The sequence below is a fragment of the Leptopilina boulardi genome, unplaced genomic scaffold (assembly GCF_019393585.1).
Source record: "Leptopilina boulardi isolate dan_hultmark-lab unplaced genomic scaffold, ZJU_Lbou_2.1 LbouV2_351, whole genome shotgun sequence".
NCBI classification, from domain to species: domain Eukaryota; kingdom Metazoa; phylum Arthropoda; class Insecta; order Hymenoptera; family Figitidae; genus Leptopilina; species Leptopilina boulardi.
The window spans coordinates 1,412,359-1,427,277 of NW_026137920.1; positions in this window are offsets into that span (position 1 = coordinate 1,412,359).

The window sequence follows — 14,919 nt, forward strand, 5'->3', positions numbered from 1 at the left end:
CGAGCCATGTTGAGTGAAAGGAGGATGGGGATATGTTCAACGATGAAAACAATTCTACGGCTGTTTGAGAGGCACGGATAAAAATTATATCTTGGTCAACAAATTTATCTCAAAAATAAGAAAGCTATTCAGGGCTGCGGATATTATTTGGAAGCCAGATTATTAGAATTAATGATATACTGGAAACGAAAAAAATCTACACACAATTATTTTCAAGCCAAAAAGAAAATTTCTTTCTCAACAAGTCCATAAAGAAACAAGTACAATCCAGGATTATACTGAAGAAAAACATCAATTTTGTTAAGTATCATTTACCTTGTTATAAAAGACTTAAAAATTTGAAAAACATAAGAAATAAAGTAAACTTTTTCATTCACCAAATATTTTTTAACAAATTGCAGGAAATCTGACACCTGGGAGAGTAGGACACAATAAACAACCCGCCCAGAAATTGGAAAACAAATAAAATGGTCACAGCTCACAGCAGAAAGAAGAAATGAAGAATATGAAAATGTGACAAGAGATGGCTTCATAACATTCTCTAAAAAACTATTGTGAGGACATAAAATTCAAGAAAGAAGAAAAGTGAACAGTGTTTTTAGACTCGATTTTAGGTCGATTTAGGTTTTCTTGACAAAAAATATTTAAATGCGTGAAAATTCCATCCTGTTTATGGTTTTTTTGTTCAATAGGAAGCGTACAATTTTGAAGTACTCTCAAATTAATTATTTTCGTCCATTAATAAATTTTCGTTCTTTAATTTCGAAATTAAGATACGATTTTCCGTTATCTTTTCTAAAAATACTCAAATTCGTCAATATTCGATCTGGTTTTCTATTTTCAAGTTCGGTAGAAAGCGAGTAAACTGTAGAAGCTCGTAAATTAATTATTTTCCTCGATTAACAAATTTTCGAATCTATATTTCGAAACTTACAATTAGTGTCGATTTTACTTTTTATTGTCTAAACATATTTAAAATCGTTAGAATTCTATCCATTCGTTAAAATTCCTTCCGGTTTCTGGTTTTCAGGCTTGGTAGGAAGCGAATAATGTGGAGAAACAAGTAAATTCATTATTTTCGCCGATTAATAAATTGTCGATCTTATATTTCGAAATTAGAACTCAGTTTTCAGTTTTCTTGACAAAATATATTTTAATTCGGCAAAATTCTATCCGGTTTTCGGTTTGCAAATTCTATAGGAAGCGAATAAACTGAACAGTCTTTGGAATTAATTATTTTTGTCAATTAAGAAATTTTCCATCATTTGTTTTTAAATTAAGTCTCAATTTTCCGTTTTATTATCGAAAAATGTTTAAAGTCGTGAAAATTCGGTTCGCTTTTCGGTTTACAGGTTCTATTGGAAACGAATAAACTAGAGAGACTCTGGAATTAATTATTTTCGTCCTTATAAAATTTTTAAATTATCAGTCTTATATGTCCAAATTAAGACTCGAATTTTCTTTGTCTTGTCTAAAAATATTTATATTCGTGGAAATTCGTTTCGTTTTTTTTCGTTTTTGGGTTCCATGTGGAGCGAATAAGCTGGAGAGACTCTAAAATTAATTGCTTCCGATCTATTATAATTTTTTAACCTCGTATTTCCAAACTCAGATTCAATTTTTCTCCTTCTCGCCGTATAATATTACAATTCGTCAAAATTTGGTTTGGTTTTCGGTGTTACAGTTTAGTAGGTCGGGAATAATTTGAAGATATTCTGAAATCAATTATATTTAATAAGTTATGATTTTTCGATTTGTGACTGAATTTTATAGAGTTTCGATTTTTCTCCTTTTTGTCGATTATTAATAATTGAAATTGACAACAGTTTTTTGTGTTTTCTTTTTACCAGGTTTGTTAAGATGCCAATTAATTGGAGATACTTTGAAATTATTAATTTACGTCGAATTGTAATTTTTTGATCGAGGGTTCTACTATCTTTTAAACCCATTTTTCACACAATATTGTTTATAAAAAAAGTATTATCTGTGTGTCTTTGAAGTTGAATATTGATATTCTTGTAAACTTTTTAATAATGTTTTAAATATATTAAATGCAAATAAGAAATGATGGATTTATGAACAAAATTTTAACTGTATTACTTTTTAGGCGCAATGATGGAACTTGCAGAAGAAGCAGAATTGCATGTTCGCTAATATTTGGATACTTTTTGCAGATTTGTAACACTCAAAGCTACTTTTTTGTTTTTAAACCATTTTGCACTACTTTGAATCAGCCAGTTGTTGAAAGAAATAAATTGTTCTCATAAATATGAATAACATTTTTACAAACAATTCAAAAAATTTTTTAAAAATTGCTTCGAATGATTTTAATCATTTTAAAAAATTTTAATAAATGTTCTCGAAATAATTTAATTATATATTTTAAAATATTTCTACAAAATGGCCTTTGTCTGTGTATTTTGAATAAATAGACAAATAAATAAAAATGTTTTGCATTGAAATAATTAAAAATTTGATCTCCTTTTTAAAAATAAATTGGAATAAGTATTTTAATATTTATTTAACAAAACTTATTCATGTTTGAATCAATGTAAGTTAGAAATTATAAAAACAAGGTTTTAAATGAATTGCAATTACAATTTTTTCAGATATTTTAATTTTTGTAAATAATTTCTGAAAAATTAAATAAAATTTTGTACAATTTGGAAATTTTGTCTAATTTACGTTAAATAAAGTTTACTTTATAATGAATTTAATATTTTTATTTTTAAAAATTATTTTGAAATATATAATTGTATTATTGAATATTTTCAAATTAAATGTAGTAATTAATTGAATTTTGCAAAAATTTAGAATATTGAAGTTTTTGGAGAATAAGAATGAACTCTCTTAAATTGAATTAGTGGAATTTCACTGATTAATCAGCTAGAAGTTTGCCACTGATTCCACTCAGTAGAATTTGACTGAAATTTAAGTCCAATTTTTTTATATCTACTTTTTTCAATCTTAAAGTTACATTTTTGATATATTTTTAAAAACCCAATATCGAGTGCCATGCCTGTTATTATTAAAATTTTTGAGAAATGAACCAATCGTAGTTAAGTTTTCTAGCGCTAGGAATTTTTTTAATTCTTTCTAAGTAAGTATGTCATCTACTGATATTATGTGAAACCAGGGACCTTCACGGAAACAAAACAAAATTCAAAAACACTTTTGTTTCGTTTCGGATAAAGAATCAGAAGTCAACTTCATTTTGGTTCGGATAAAGAATCAGAATCAAAAGTCAACTTTATTTTGATTCGGATAAGGAATCAGAATCAAAAGTCAACTTAATTTCGATTCGGATAAGGAATCAGAATCAAAAGTCAACTCTATTTTGATTCGGATAAGGAATCAGAATCAAAAGTCAACTTTATTTTGTTTCGGTTTCAATATAAAAATCAAAAATCAACTTTATTTTGCTAATCTAAATTAGATTTTACTTCCGTTTTTTCTTACTTAACAGAATCAAAATTTAATTCCATTTTCGTTTCTGTTACTTAACCGAAATGAAATTAAATTCTACTTTCGTTTCTGTTACTTAACCGAAACGAAATTAAATTCTACTTCCGTTTCTGTTATACTTAACCGAATCAAAATTCATTCGTAATTTTGTTTTGTTTTCAGTTATTGAAACAAAATCAAATGTCGACTTTCGTGAAGGTCCCTGTGTAAAACATATAGTGAAGTTATAACGTGGATTTTCATTAAGTATTTAAGGTCTAAAATTAAACATCGCTTTTAGATAACAATAAAAGTATTATGTGTCCAAGTACTAGGAAATTGATTTCACTCTTGCTGAATACGTGTATCATATTATTTGTCAATTTGTAGCAATTTCACTATTTTCAGAATTAATTTTTGTGTGAAATTTACTTTGATTTTCTTCGAACAAAATACAATTTTATAATATTAGATATTGTTATTTTCAGAGTAAATTGTGTTACATCTAAGGTAGATTTTAAGATTTTTTTATAAAGAAATTTTGTCCGTTCATATTAAAAGTTTATTTGAAAATAAAAAGTTTTGGTAGTGAGGAACCACAGTTCAACTTTGGACCATAATTATTGATTAATGACAATCAATGCTACTCCTCTGATTCCTTCTGAAAATGGTCGAAAAGTAATTGGGGGTTAATAATTTCAGACACTTTCCGGTTGTTAAAGAAATTTTTTCAACTCTAGGACACATGTTATGTTCGAAATTTTATCTGAACTCACAAAAATGGCTGATAATTGTTATATAAAAAATTCGATTAAATAAATTAAGTTGACTTCCTTTTGGAAATCTTCTGCAATTCTACTGAAAAGTTGTTGTTACCAACAACAACAACAACAACAACAATTGGGAAAACTAATACGCCCAGGATAGTTTCCATCACATCGTATCCAAAGACAAAACGTAATTATTAAATCAAAGATACCTTAAAATTCATATATTATAAAAAATGATTGATGTATATAAATTAAAAAGAAAAATTTATTCTTTCAGCGGCACTGGAGATAAGAAAATACACAAAAAAATAATAAATTATTAGACAAAATTATACCAATTATTAATCTACTTGTTTCTCCAGTTTATTTGCTTCCCACCGAACCTGAAAACCAATAACCGGATAGAATTTTATCGCATTTAAATATTTTTAGACCAGAAAATGGAAAATCGAGTCTAAATTTCGAAATATAGAATCGAAAATTTGTTAATCGACGGAAATAGAAAGTTTACTTGTTTCTCCAGTTTATTTGCTTCCCACCAAACCTGAAAACCAAAAACAGGATGGAATGTAAACGAATTTAAATATTTTCAATCAAGAAAACGGAAAATCGAAGGAAAATCGGGAAATTGTATCATTGAATACTTCTTGATCGACGAAAATAATTAATTTACTTTCTTCTCCAGTTCACTTGCTTCCAAACGAACCTGAAAACCAAAATCCAAATGGAATTTTCACGAATTTAAATATGTTGAGTCAAGAAATCGCAAAATCGCGTCTACATTTCGAAATATAGGATCGATTACTTGTCAATCGTCTACAATTATTAATTTACTTGTTTCTCTAGTTTAATTGCTTCGTACAGAACCTGGAATCCAAAAACCAGATGGAATTTTAACGAATTTAAATTTTTGCAGTCAAGAAAACGGAAAATCGAAAGAAAATTGGAAAATATATGATTGAAAACTTGTTAATCGACGAAAATAATTAATTCGCTTGCTTCTCCAGTTTATTTGCTTCGTAACGAAACTTAAAACCAAAAACCGAAAGGAATTTTTCACGAATTGAAATATGTTGAGTCAAGAAATCGGAAAATCGAGTCTAAATTTCCAAATAGAGGATCAAAAATTTGTCAATCGTCTAAAATTATGAATTTACTTGCTTCTCCAGTTTATTCGCTTCCCACCAAACCTGAAAACCAAAAACAGGATGGAATGTAAACGAATTTAAATATTTTCAATTAAGAAAACGGAAAATCGAAGGAAAATTGGGAAATTGTATCATTGAATACTTCTTGATCGACGAAAATAATTAATTTACTTTCTTCTCCAGTTCACTTGCTTCCAAACGAACCTGAAAACATAAATCCAAATGGAATTTTCACGAATTTAAATATGTTGAGTCAAGAAATCGCAAAATCGCGTCTACATTTCCAAATAGAGGATCAAAAATTTGTCAATCGACTAAAATTATTAATCTACTTTTTTCTCCAGTTTATTTGCTTCCCACCGATCCTGAAAACCAAAAACCGGTTGTAATTTTGACGAGTTTAAATATTTACAGTCAAGAAAACGGAAAAACGAAAGAAAATTGCGAAATATGTGATTGAAAAGTTGTTAATCGTCGGAAATAATTAATTTACTTGTTCCTCCAGTTTATTCGCATCCTACCGAACCTGAAAACCAAAAACCGAATCGAATTTTGAAGAATTTAAACATTTTTAGACTAAAAAACGAAAAGTCGAGCCCTAATTTCGAAATATAAAATCAAAAATTTATTAAAGGACGAGAATAATTAATTCCAGAGTCTCTCTAGTTTATTCGTTTCCAATAGAACCTGTAAACCGAAAAGCGAACCGAATTTTCAAGAATTTAAACATTTTTCGATAATAAAACGGAAAATTGAGACTTTATTTAAAAACAAAGGATGGAAAATTTCTTAATTGACAAAAATAATTAATTCCAAAGACTGTTCAGTTCATTCGCTTCCTATAGAATTTGCAAACCAAAAACCGGATCCCAGTTGAAAATTCCGACCACGTTTACGACGTCGTATTCTAAGTAGTTTGCGACGTAGTAAACGACGTAGTAAACGACGTAGAAAACGACATAGTAAACGACGTCGTAAATGAAAGCGGAATTTGGGATAGCAAACTACGTCGTTTACTACGTCGTTTACGATGTCGTTTACTACGTCGTTTACGATGTTGCAAAAATTATTTTAATATTATTTATTGTATTATTTTAAATCGATTTTTGGAAGACAGGTGAATAAAACACATTCACATATATAATGACAACGTTTCGGAGGCACAGTTCGCCACCATCCTCAGGTCACTTTATTACATTCTAATTAAAAGAAAAAGAAATTGCACCAACACTTCATCAAAGGAGTAAAAAATTAAAAAATAAAAAATTGTAAAAGTTTAAATTATAAATCACGAACATGATTATTGACAATAATCATGTTCGTGATTTATAATTTAAACTTTTACAATTTTTTATTTTTTAATTTTTTACTCCTTTGATGAAGTGTTGGTGCAATTTCTTTTTCTTTTAATTAGAATGTAATAAAGTGACCTGAGGATGGTGGCGAACTGTGCCTCCGAAACGTTGTCATTATATATGTGAATGTGTTTTATTCACCTGTCTTCCAAAAATCGATTTAAAATAATACAATATATATACATATGGAAGAATTAAATATATAATTTTTATTTAATATTATTTATTTAGTAATTTAGTAAGTCCAATATCCAATATTAAAAATTTTAATAATAATTTAAAAAATCAATAATTTAAAAAAAAATTTATTTTTATTAATTTTAATAGTTATTATTATTATTTTATTTTTAATATTTAAATTAAAATAAAAAAATGGTCATCAAAATATTAGTGAAACCATTTCTTCCAAAAAAGAATTTGTCTCAAATCCAATAAAGGAGAGACATCGGGCAGAAAAAAATTTCGACAAAAAAAAAATTTTCGATCACTGCTTATATACCAATCTAATGGCACCTCAACTGCGAGAAACAGTTATGATGTTCGCCCTCCCTGTGGCGTTGAGCGAACTTAAGTCCAGAGCTGAGCCATCAGCGCAGCGCGGAAACATTTGAAAAATTTGATTTTATTAGATATTTTATTTTATTTTAAATATGACAAATAATTAACTTAATAAATAATTAATGTCATAAATAATTATTAATAACATAATGGCATACTTAATAATTCGTTAATTAATTATTTTTAACGAAAATTTGATAAAAAAAAAATTTGTTGGCCAAAAAAAATATTACCATTAAAAAATAATTTTTTTGTTAAATTTTCGTAGTAAAAAAAATTTTTTCAAGACAATTATTTGTGACCTAAAAAAATATCACGATGAGAATATAATTAACAAAAAAAATTACTCGTAGCACAGAAAAAATTTCACCAGGAGAAAATAATTTTTTTTAAATTTTATTTGTAAAAAATTTATTGGTAGCTCAAAAAAAATATCACGATGAGAAAATAATTTTTTGTCAAATTTTCTCTGTAAATAAATTAATTAACTAAATAACGTACCGTAAAACGGGGTTATTTCGCTCATTGCGGGTAAATTCGCTCACCCACTTTTATGCTTTATTTCAGCTTTAAAATAAAGTTTAATACCTTTATTAGCAGGTAAAAATGTTAAATTTGTTAATAGAAATACTAAATTTTAGTTTTTAATCAAATTTAAAGCAAAAAAATGGGTGAGCGACTTTACCCGCACTGAGCGAAATAACCCTGTTTTACGGTAATTATTAGTTACTTAATTTTTTACTACGAAAATGTAACAAAAAAATATTTGTAGCACAAAAATAATATCAAGATGAGAATTTTAATTATCTTTAAATTTTCTCTGTAAAAAAAATATTTTGTGGCCTAAAAAAATTATCACGATAAGAAAATAACTTTTTTGTCAAATTTTCTCTCCAAAACAATTAATTCACTAAATACCGTAATAAATCGTTGTTTTTTTTACTACGAAAATTTACCAAAAATTTATTCGTAGCACAAAAGAATATCACAATGATAAAATAATAATTTTTTTTCAAATTTTCTTTGAAAAAAAAAATTTGTGTTTTTAAAAAAAATCACGATGAAAAATAATTTTGTTGTAAAAATTTCTCTGTAAAAAAATTTAACAAAAAAATTGTACGTAGCACAAAAAAATATTACGATGAGAAATTTACTTATTTTAAAATTTTCTCAGTAAAAAAATTATTTGTGGCCTAATTAAAATATCACGATGAGAAAATAATTTTTTTTGTCAAAATTTCTCTGTAAAAAAAATTAATTAAATAATTATATAATAATAAAATGTTTGGTCTGTCTTTCTGTCCTAACTTGAAGTTGGCCTTTTCTGATTTCACGTGTTTTTTTGAATAGTAATCTTATGACGTGTCAAATTTTGACAATTCTTTTTCTCATTTTTGCCAAAGTTGTATAATTGTGTTTCCAAATTTCTTTAAAATAAAATAATAAAATAAGTTTCTTTAAAATTCCAAATTCGAAAATTCAATTCACGAAGCTGAAGTACACAACGTTTACCAACGAAATTTTTTTTAAAGTTGTATATTAATTTAAAAATTGTATATTGATTCAAAAATTGTATACAAATACAAAAAATTTATGATGAGAAAAAAGATGCGCCAGGAAATTTCGTACAAGATAGTAATTTGAAAAAAATTTATTTTTAAGGTACCAGGGGCCAACGATTACCTATTAAATATTAATTATAAAAACACAGGCCTCGAATCAACTTAAAGACACAAAACAGTCGTTTTATATTCCAAAAAAAAGTGGATTTGTTTTTCATTTTAACAAAAATATTTTACAGATTTTTAAATAAAATTTTTTTTTTTAATAATAATCCTTTTCGAAGGGTTAAAGTTGAAATTTTTAGAAATAATTAAATTTCAAAAGGTATTGTTAATTTTCAAACAATTATTAAATTTTACAGAACTAAAAATAATTTATCAAACAATTTTTAAATTTAATTGAATTTTCAAAGATTTAAAATTGAGATTTTTGAAATTAATTGAAACTTTAAGTGTTTTGTAATTAAAATTTTAGATGATTTCACTAAAAATTTATTAGAAAATGCGGACAAAATACAATAATTTGAAAATCATTTTTAATTGAAAAATGGTTTCACATAGTTGAATTTTCAAAGAATATTATTAAAATAGTTAAAAATAATTGAATTTCCTTAGAGTTATAATTGAAATTATTAAATTTCAAAAAAAAAAAATTTCGATGGAAAATTTTAGAAATTTTAGATGCTTTTCAATTCAAATTATTGAAAATTCAATTAATTTTGAATTCAAATTTTTGAGAATAATGAAATTTTATTTGATTTTAAATTTGGAAAATAATTGAATTTCACTTCATTTTGAATTGAAAATTTTGGGAAATAATTGAATTTTAATTGAAATTTTGGATAATAATTTAATTTAAGTTCATTTTTGATTGAAAATTTGGATAATTAATTTTGAATAGAAATTTTAGAAAATAATTGAATTTTATTTCATTTTAAATTGAAAACTTGGTAAATAATTAAATTTTAAATTGAAAATTTTGGATAATTATTGAATTTTAATTGATTTTGAATTAAAATTTCGGGTAATAATTGAATTTTAGTTTATTTTGAATTGAAATTTTTAAAAAATAATTCAATTTTATTGTGATATTTTTTTTTAAATTATAAACAATTGTTAAATTTCATAAAAATTTTAATTGAAAAATAATTTTGATATAATTGAATTTGTGATGTATTTAATTAAAATTATTTAAAATAATTAATTTAGTGAAGAATCATTTTAGTTCATTTGTTAAATAATTGAATTGAAGAAGATCTGAAGAAGATCTACATTTTATACAAAAAAAAATGTATTTTATTTACATTTTTTTCAAATGTAAAAAAAATGTCGCATTTTATTAAAATAAGTCGATAAAAGTCGTATTTTTGAAAAAAGTCGGAAAAAGTCGTATAATCCGAGGCCTGTAAACATATAATTTTCATTATTATCATTTAATATGTTATAATATTCTAATAAATTAAATTATTATTAATAATATTAATCTTTAATTTCTTTATAACAAATAATTAAATCCTCAATTTTTTTTTACTACGAAAATTTAACAAAAAAATTATTTTTTAATGGTAATATTTTTTTTGGCCAACAAATTTTTTTTTTATCAAATTTTCGTTAAAAATAATTAATTAACGAATTATTAAGTATGCCATTATGTTATTAATAATTATTTATGACATTAATTATTTATTAAGTTAATTATTTGTCATATTTAAAATAAAATAAAATATCTAATAAAATCAAACCCTACCGGAAGGGTGGTACTGGATTGGTACTGTGAAATTGGAACTGAGATCTCAGTACCAACTCAGTACTAATTTGGTGCATTTTGGTACTGAAATGGAACTGGGAAATTTACCTGCGAAAAGGGTCGAGTTACCGTTAATACCCTCATAAAAGTGAAAAGCGACTAGCTTTTTCAATATGTTTAAACTAAAACTTTATATTTATTTCAATATTATATTTGTTTTTCATGGATTTATATTATTTTCATACATTATTATGCATATGATATTTCCTTTGTCAGCTAAATTCAAAAATGATGTCCATTTTTTTATCAAACTTAAGGTATACGAGATAAATTATAACTTTTTTAAATGTAATTATTTTATGATAAATTTTAGATATTCATAATCTGGAAATATTAACGAATCTGAATATATATTTTTTAAAGTTGAGTTATTAAAATTACAAATTTTTTAAGCAATAAAACTCGGGTTAAAATTTTAATCCTCCAACAAAGGACCTAGGGATCTATTGTAGGAGGGATTGCAATATAATTTCCAAACTTAACAGAAATTTTCTACAAACTATTATGTTTTTTTTTGCTGTTTTACACGTATATCATGAGAGACGGTTTGTTGATCTTATATACCTTTAAAACTATTGTTAAAGTACTTTAAAAATGTCTTCTTATGGGTTATCAGGTAGTGGTACTGAAGTGGAACTCAAGCCAAGTCCAATTCAGTACCATTCCAGTACCACTCTTTCGGTAGGGAAAGCACAAAGTGCAAGCGCATTTGTCAGCACATGCGAGCACGTGATAAATTTTAATTCTCTATTTCTCCACGCGCGGCGTCCTCATCGCATTATTAGAAAATTATTAGACATAATTTTTTTTTTTTTAAATGTTGAAATTTAAAAAGTCCTAAGCCTGGAAAAATTGTGATTAAAAAAAAATTAAAACTTTTTAAATTTCAACATTTAAAAAAAAAAAATTATGTCTGAATCGCAAAAAAATGAAGGGTAAAAATGTTGATATTTGAAAAGATTTAATTTTTATTAAAAAAGTTATTCGGTATCATGACTAGATCAATACTGGGGGATTCAGGCGACATAATTCAATAAAAATTATAAACATTTTAAATATTAACATTTTTAATTGGGACAACACATGCTCGTAATCGTGAAATTATTTTATAATTTTCATGAAAAACTCATTAGGGGCCATAAATAGAAAATTTCATTAGGCCCGAGAACACTGCTTAGGCCCCCCGCGGTGCATGAGTCCCTTGAGCACCGTGTTTATGGCCCGGCCGGTAGAGTGGGGGTATAGTGCTTCCCCTCACGGGGCTAACTTGGACACTGCCCATAATATAATAGAGTTATATGGTGGTTTTGAGTGGCCTTGGTACCTCTCTTGGAACCCTTTTTACAAAAAAAATAAAACGTAGTGAGAAATCGTCACTTTTGAGAAAACGTCAGGCCCATAAAAACTATTTAAGTCAGAATTAGTCAGCAGCATCACAGAACATCAAAATAGTCTCAAAACGTCAGGATTTCTGACGTTTTGAGACTGATTTCTGATTTTATTTTTAGCAGTGTGGTCTCTTGTAAAATAGAATATATGAATTGATCGCCCAAGTAGCACGATATATCAACCAGATGTCACGGTGATATCACCAGGGAATGTCACCGTGACATCAGGAAAATGTCAAAATGTCCGCCTTACGGTGATATCACACGGTGACATCGAGGTGATATCATGGTGACATCAAGGTGATATCACAGTCATATCACGGTGATATCATGGTGATATCACCGTGATATCATCTTGATATTTTACAGGGACTTAAAATTTTTAAAAAATTATTATTATTATTATTATTATTTTTTTTTTATTATTTTTATTATTTTTTTTATTTATTATTATTTTTTAAAATATTAAAAATTTTAAGTCCCTGTAAAATATCAAGATGATATCACGGTGATATCACCATGATATCACCGTGATATGACTGTGATATCACTTTGATGTCACCATGATATCACCTCGATGTCACCGTGATATCACCTTGATGTCACCATGATATCACCTCGATGTCACCGTGTGATATCACCGTAAGGCGGACATTTTGACATTTTCCTGATGTCACGGTGACATTCCCCGGTGATATCACCGTGACATCTGGTTGATATATCGTGCTACTTGGGCGCTCAATCAATCTCTGAGCGAATTTGATCCAGTTTTCACTAAATATAAATTTGATTTGAAACAAATATTCCATCTAATTATAGTGCAGTATGCTAAAAAGAGAAATTAAAATTAGTAATTATTTAGTTGATTTGTGGAAGAATTATGTTAAATTGAATTTTAATAATATAGTAAAATTAATATATGCATATTAATTAATTGTTATCATTATAATTTATTATAATAGTAATGAATGTGCTAAAACGTGAGCGAAAAACCTGATAAAATTCGCTCAGAGTTTACTTGAGACAATCCGACAGTATCGAGTATCTTATTATTCTAGACTATTTTATTTGTATATTACACATATTCTTTTAAGTTCGAATTCAAATAATATTTACATACGAATTTTTTGTTTAATTAAATATTTGCTAAAGCAAATTTTATTAATTGAATACATTAATATATGATAATTGGACTAAAAATGTTTTTTGATCAATATAAGAATATACCTATTTTAACTTTACTTGTTAATTTTTAAAAATTATAAAATTTTTTTAAAATAATAATAATAATCATCAACAAAATATGTTGATAAAATTGAAAAAAGTAATAAGATCTTCTGTTTTCATAAAACCGTATTCTATTTTTAAGACCTCAGTTAGGTTAGTTTAGCTCAGGGGTTAGGTATTCGGTTTGCGTTCGTTAGGTTGTGAGTTCGATTCCCTGCGTTTGCGAGATTTTCTTCGATAGGAGTAAATAAATATACACTGGAGACTCCATCCAATGTGACTCCATCCATTGGACACGTTGGTGGCGCGGCGCGGTAAAACGTCGGAGGGGGAAAAGTGGGCGTGACTAAACTCAGAAAATAATATTCAGTAGCGTCTGTTTAAAGTGTATCATTGACAAGTCCAAAGTCAAAATGGTCAATAAAATAAAAAAATTATTTTTGACGTTTCAACAGCACTGCTGTCCTCATCAGAAACTAAAATATTTATTAATGGAATAAAAAATATTTATTAATAAATAAAATTTATTAATATTTTACGGTATCAGTGAAAGACCCCATCTTTTTTATTGGTAGTACAGCCCTGAATATTTACAGTTTTCGGCGTAGAGGTTGCGTCAAGTACGAACTCCATCGACTGGACTAAGACTCGAGCCGTCCAGTGGATGGAGTCTCCAGTGTATTGACGATTCTTTGACTAAACCTCACTTATTGTGGTGTTCTGTGACTGCAATCGTAACAAAAACAGTCTCAAAACGTCAGAGATCCTGACTAATTTTTTGACGTTCTGTGATTTTATTTTTAGCAGGGTAATTTCAAAAAGAGACAATTTACAAGGTTGACTTGGAGCGAACTCGACAAGTCGAAGGCAAGATAAGATCTGACGTAAAGCATAAAGTACAAGTAGAGGAGAAGCGCTCAGCTGTGAGTCCATGCGGCTTCTTTGCGCATGCTCTTTATATTTTCTTATTCTATGCTGTTTCCAGCAACACTGCTCTGCACAACACTACTTATGTATCTTATTTACTATACACTTTACTAATTACATATTTCAAGGTATAACTTATACATAATATTTATTATATTATAAATATTATAATTAACAATATAACATACTCATACGTATTAATGTAATAATTATTTATTATCTTGTTATTGTGTAAATAACACACACACACACATACACCACGATTATATATTTAATAATGTTTTATAGAGAAGATAATGATTTTTAATTTATATTTTTAATGTAATTTATTCTTTATTAATTCTTTACAAATATTTTATCCTTTGTTTGACCAATACGTGACTTTTCTCGATTTACCGAGTCTACATGTGTGTCTGGTCAACATGTGTTTGGTGTCCTGTAGAGAAAGGACCACAACTTTTTCAAGTGCATTTTTTATGATCTTTAAGGATTTTTATTTCATGGTTGGGATTAAAGGAAAGTAAGAATCATATTTCCTTTTGCTATTTTACTTAATTTATGACTTTTCTTAGAACTGTTTATATTCTTTGATTTGAGAATAAGACTTAAAAATACTTAAAGCATGACGATATTATTTTACAATTAATTTAACTTTTTATAGTTTCCTCAATTGCTAAATTTATGTGAGAATAAATTGTAGAATACAAAATATTAATTATTTAATATTTTGAAT